A 6000-nucleotide genomic window follows, 5' to 3' on the forward strand; every position below is an offset into this window, starting at 1 on the left:
GCACAAAGGGGAGAACTCTGACGGTGGGAACATCCCCTGGTTCCTGCTGGGGGTTGATTCTCTCTCTCTCTCTCGTGTAGAGATGGATTCTTAAACGGTCTAGCTTTTACATTGTAGCCCAGGGGCTTTGTGTTCTTGTGTTTATTGTTTTGACCAGAGGACCAGGTGAGGCTATTAGGGTTGGAGAAGGCCTCATAGGGACTCCAAAGTAGCGTGGGGGTTCCTGGCACTGAAGAGGGCGCAGCGTTGTTTGGGGTGTGTGGGTCCCAGCCCCGGAGCCAAAGGGGGTGGCAGCAAGGAGCCCCGGAGCTGACACTGGTGAAGTCCTGGAACAGGCAGTGTGAGATGAGCTAGAGGGTGCCAGTGAGGGTGCAGGCTGAGGGACACGCCAGAGAGCAGCCGCGTGGCGCAGAGAGATGAGGACAGACCTGAACAACACCAGATACATTTGCGAGGCTTGGGCTGCAGTGTAAGGAGAGCAGAGGAGTCGCAGATAGTGCCTCGGGCACCGAGACAGAAAATACGCAGCCTCCCGCTTGATTAAGATCTTCCAGTCATGCAGATAACAAGGCATGGCAGGCGAGAAGGTGGGCGGTTGGCCCTTGATTGGTGTTGCGGGACCACTAATAGACAGCCCCGAAGAGGCACAACTGTCACAATCCCTCAGCCTCTTCTCATAGGGCTGGCCACGGAGGCCCCCAACCATGTGAGTGGCCCTCCTCTGAACCCTCTCCAGGTTCCCCACATCCCTCTTGAAGTGTGGTGCCCAGAACTGGACACAGTACTCCAGCTGTGGCCTGACCAGTGCTGCATAGAGGGAGCAAGACCTGTCTGGACCTGTTAGTGATGCCCCTGTTGATGCAGGACAGGGTGCGGTTCGCTCTGCCTACTGCTTCATCGCATTGGCGACTCATATTCATCCTGGAGTCAGTCCTGACTCCAAGATCCCTTTCTGCCTCTGTGCTGCTGAGATGTTCAGCCCCTAACCTGTAACCATAATGCTGGTTCCCTCTCCCCAGGTGCAGCACTCTGCACTTGTCCTTGTTGAACCACATCCTGTTCAGATCCACCCGCTTCTCCAACCTATCCAGGTCTGCCTGGATGCGGTCCCTGCCTGCCGGTGTATTCACTTTACCCCACAGCTTGGTGTCATCAGTGAACTTGAACAGGGTGCTCTCCACACCCTTGTCCAGGTCGCTAATGAAGATGTTGAACAGCACCGGCCCAAGGACCAAGCCCTGGAGGACTCTGCTGTCCACACCCTCCCAGGTTAACATCGACCCATCTACCACCACCCTCTGGGTGCGCCCCTGGAGCCAGTTTGCCACCCATGTGACTGTGCATTCGTCAATGCCGCAGTCCCTCAGCTTGCCCACCAGAATTGGGTGGGACACTGTGTCAAAGGCCTTCTGGAAGTCCAAGAAGATGACATCGACTTCCTCCTTCACATCTTAGCTTTTTGTTACCTGGTCATAGAAAGAGACCAGGTTAGTCAGGCAGGATCGGCCTGGCACAAACCTGTGTTGGTTACCCCTCAACATCACTTCCCCTGCAGGGCTCTCACAAATGTGGCCCTTGATAATTTTTTCAAAGACCTTCCCCAGGATAGAAGTGAGGCTGACTGGCTTGTAGTTGCCAGGCTCTTCCTTCCTCTCCTTCTTGAAAATAGGGACCACATTGGCCCTTTTCCAGTCCTCAGGGACTTGGCCCAAGCACCAGGAGTCCTCAAACTGCCGTGCCAATGGCTCCGCAATGACACCAGCCAATTCCCTCAGCACCCGCGAATGAAGGTCATCCGGGCCGATGAGATGGATACATCTAAGCCCTCCAGGTCTGAACTAAGTCAGCGGACTCGCATCCTTCCTGGGCCTCTCTGCACTGTCACCCGAGCAGACAGGAACACGGAGGCCTGTCTTGTTAAAGAGTTCTGCCTTCTCTCGCGCGCCCGTCACCAACTGCCCTGCCCTGCCCTGCCCCGCCCCACCCCGTAGGGTTCCAATGTTATCCTGAGACGACTTCTTGCTACCTATATACTTGAAGAAGGACTTTGTGTTATCCTTAATCCCAGAAATTAATCTAAGCTCCAGTGCTGCTTTAGCCTCCCTTACCAAATCCCTACAAGCTCAGGTCAGGGACGTGTACTCCTCCTTTGTCCCTGCCCCCTGCTTCCACCGCCAGTATGCTTTTTTTCTTTGCCCTCAAGCCAGCCTGGATATCTGCACTCAGCCATGAAGGTTTCTTGGACCCTTTTCCCGCCTTCCTGCGCAGAGGAATTGCATCCTGCTGCGCCCCAAGGATAGCCTCCTTGAGGAAGGACCACCTTTCCTGGACCCCCATACTAGCTACACCCTGGGCTCCAAGTGCCTCCCTGACTACTGCCCTGAGCACATCGAAGTTGGCTTTCCTAAAGTCAAGCATTTGCACTGCGCTAGTTACCCTCCCCACCTTTCTCTGAATAGCATACTGGATCATTTCATGATCACTGTCTCCTAGCTTTCCTTGTACTAGCATATCCCCCACCAGGTCGTCCCCTGAGGCCAACACCAGATCCAGTATGGCATTTTCCCTAGTGGGGATGTGTACCTCCTGCATGAGGTGTAGGTCCTGTACGCACGTCAGGAACCTTCATGAGTGGCTAGAGCTGGCCGACTGTTCCTCCCAGTTGATGTCAGGGTAATTCATATCACCCATGACCTCAACATCCTTTGCATGCACAGCATCCCCAAGCTGCCTGGAGAATTCCAGATCCAGCGCTTCCTCCTGATGTGGTGGCCTGTAGTAAACCCCTACCGCCAGATCCCTCTCCCCCCACCCTCCTTGAAGTTTGACCCACAGGGTCTCAGTTAAGCCTTCCTCTGGTCCCATTTGGAAGGTAGAACTGGTATACTGTTCCCTGACATAGAGTGCAACCCCCCCCCCCCACCTTTTTTCCCCTTTCTATCTCTTCTAAACAACCTATAGCCTTCAATGTCTAATACCCAGTCAAATGTTTCATCCCACCATGTCTCCACTAGGCCAACCAGGTCGATTTTACTACTTGCAAGCAGGAGAGCAAGCTCCTCCTGCTTGTTCCCCGTGCTTCATGCATTAGTGAAGAGACATCTTAATCCCGCCATGGGAGCCCTGGGCACCGTCCCTACCTGAGAGACAACTGGTCCCTTGGTATATACCTGAGTTCTTACCAGGTCCCTCACCTGGTTGAGGTTTTTTTCTTGCTCCTGTGGATCCCCATCCCCTGACGAACACGCAGGAGGAGGTCAACTAGCCTGTAAGAAAACAAACTCTTACCTTTGGGGGAGAGCTGGAGACCAAAGGTAAGAGTTTGTTTTCTTACAGGCTAGTTCTTCAACCTTGCCCTTGCTAATGAGTGTACATGGCAAGGCATTTTATATACTTCCATGATGCCTTGTTACAAATAGAGCCCCCTTCTACACATTACAACTGTGGCAGAAGGCCACCTCTGTTTCTCCCCAAAAACTCTGCTGACAATTTGGGCCCAGCAGAGAATACACACCTTACCCTATCTCTTTAGGTAACCAAAACTGGATGCATTCCTGACGGAGGGGGGAAACCTGCTCTCTCTGCCTACATGACTGGCATCACATACCTGGATGAGGGGCTTGGGCTCCCTGGGGAGCTAGGGACTGCCAGTCTACCCAGCAACTAGCGATGCATTTCAAATTGGTTGGCTGACATCCAACAGATGCTGGCCTCCATTGGACCAGGTAAATGAGGTCATAAGGGCTATATAAGTTAAGGACTTCCCAGAAGAATGGACAGCAGCCATGAGGAAGACTCTGAGAGAGAGAGACAGAGAGAGAGAGAGAAGAGCTGGACCATTTGAAACTTGCTCTCTCTTTCAAAACTCATGATCAAGGAACTGCCTGCCTCCAGAAGGAATCTCCACCTGCCTCTGCATGATACTTGTGAGTAAGCTACCCGAGATCTGACTAGATATATAGCTTGCAGCAACTCGGATGCTATGATCAAAGGCTACCCAGCTAGGCCAGTTGGCTGTATGGGATTTCTCTGATATTGCCCTACCCTATACCCTATTCCAGCCCTACTCCTTGTAACCAATAAAGTTCTCCTTTGTACCTAGCATGGGAGACTTATTGAGAGTGGGTCTAGATTATGCCTTGGCTCAGCTGACTAAGGGAGACCACTACTTGTGCTTCCGACTGAGGGAAGCATCCCAAGTACTTGAAGCGAGTCAAGTACCCTCAAGGGCTACTAGGCCTGCATTTCCCAGGGAGTACAGACCCAGAATCAAGCCCATCCTGGGGTGGTGGCAGTTTTAACCCCCAGGCTAGTGAGTGTGCTCCAGGAAGGGGGTCAGCGAGACATGAGACACCCCCACTGGGAGCCTGGAAGGTGGTTGGGCACAATGGGTGGGTGGCACAATGCAGGAGCACCCCCTACTGGCCTGCCACAACCATCACACACATAACTGGTTAATGGTGCAAATACCTACAGACCAGTTATAAGTGCAAAGTACTTATCACACCATAAAAAGCTCCTTCCTTTCCTTTTTCAGGTCCTCATGACAAAGCATTTAGCAGAACTCGCAGATTTGTTGGAATCTGACAGGCTGTGCTGTCAGCACTTCTGCTCTGGCCTCAGACTTCATAACCAGTTTCCCTGCAGCCCCACCTCCCAGTGCTGCTGCCATCCACCACACCCAGACTGGTTGCAGCCCCGGCACAGCCTACCCCCTGGCTGCATTCCTGCCCCGTGCGTGGCGTGGCTGCACCCATGCACGCAGCCTTTATCAGTAACATTATCGGCTAAACCAGCCCAAAAAAGCCAGTTGTGGATAACGACCGCTTTCGTTTTATTGGTGCCGATCCCATATACGAGCGCACCTCCATGCAAAGCAGTGGAAACACAGGGGAATTTCAAGGAAAAGGTTCTCTCTCCAATCCCTGTCGCAAAGGTGCACCCGAGTGTCGCGCAACCGAGAGAAGCTGTGTTGACAAAAGGCCCTTCGCCCCCACACAGCGCTACGCGGGGAGCCTCGCAGCCGCCTCCCGTCACACGCGTGCCCAGCACAGCGGACAGAGGCTCGCGGCCGCCTCCACGCGCACCGCCCCCGGAGCCAGCCTGGCAGCAGGAGCAGGGGCGGCTCCGAAAGGCCCCAGCCCTTGAGGGCACAGCCCGGCTCATCACACACCGGCCTCGGGGCGCCGCGCAGGGTGCCCCCGGCCCGACCCACGCCTGGAGAGACGAGCGCTCCTTCCCGGGGAGTGCTGCTCGGCCCCGGCCCCGGGGGCTCCTGCCACCCGCGCGGGGGCCTCCATCCCCGCAGCCGCAGCCCTCGGGCGGCCCCGAGGCGCCACCGTAACCCGCCCGGGGCCGCCCCGCGCTGCCCGGCGCCGGCGCCGGGCCGGGCCGCGAGCTCCCACCTGCCTCCCGCGCAGCGACGCCGGCGCCGGGACGGGGCGGGACGGGCACGCTTTGAGCTGCGGGAGGCGGCCCCGCCCCGCCCCGCCGCCGCCGCCCCCTGCCCCAAGGAGCCGCAGCCCAGGCGGCTCCAGGGACTGGGGGCGGCGGGAAGTTCGCCTCTTCCCACTGCTGTCGGCGGCCGTGAACTAAACCGCGCTGCTCCCTGCCACCACTGCCACCTCCAGGCCGGTCTCGTCCATCCCGCCCAGCCTGGCGCCGGGAACATGAACTCACCGGTTTTTGAAACTTTTTTACTTCTTCAGGCAAATACAGATACAGAACTCCCGCACCGGGATTGCCTGTTCCTTGTTGCACAGGAACTAACGTGCAAATAATACGCACCCTTCCTCGGGGCACTCACATTTCTCCCAGGGCTCAGGCTTCCCCAGTGACCCGCCTGCTTTGCACAGCTCCCCTGACATCCCTACCACTCTGCCAGTCTTGGGCCTCTAACATTTCTTACTGGCTTCCAGACCACCCATTGCCCTGGGACCTGCTTTTCAACTGTGGTCCTTGCCTAGGGGTCTGCAAAAGTTGGCTGTAAAGATGGTGCCT

General features: G+C 56.0%; 1 protein-coding gene across 5 annotated transcripts in view; it reads right to left on the reverse strand.

The window, feature by feature from the left end:
- The window catches only part of LOC149869252 (DGAT1/2-independent enzyme synthesizing storage lipids-like), a 31324-nt gene extending 25751 nt beyond the window's left edge, over positions 1–5573 (reverse strand). For 2 of the 5 annotated variants that reach the window (XM_090039976.1, XM_090039974.1), the window contains exon 1: positions 5406–5573. The gene's annotated coding sequence lies outside the window, so the exon portion shown is untranslated. Of the gene's footprint in view, positions 1–3607; positions 3820–5173; positions 5354–5405 lie in introns of those variants that run through there. The other 3 variants (XM_090039977.1, XM_090039978.1, XM_090039975.1) reach the window with 3 other exon arrangements.
- Positions 5574–6000: the final 427 nt, after the last annotated feature.

The sequence above is a fragment of the Crocodylus siamensis genome, chromosome 3 (genome assembly GCF_052110815.1).
Source record: "Crocodylus siamensis isolate JL-2025a chromosome 3, ASM5211081v1, whole genome shotgun sequence".
Taxonomy (NCBI): Eukaryota; Metazoa; Chordata; order Crocodylia; family Crocodylidae; genus Crocodylus; species Crocodylus siamensis.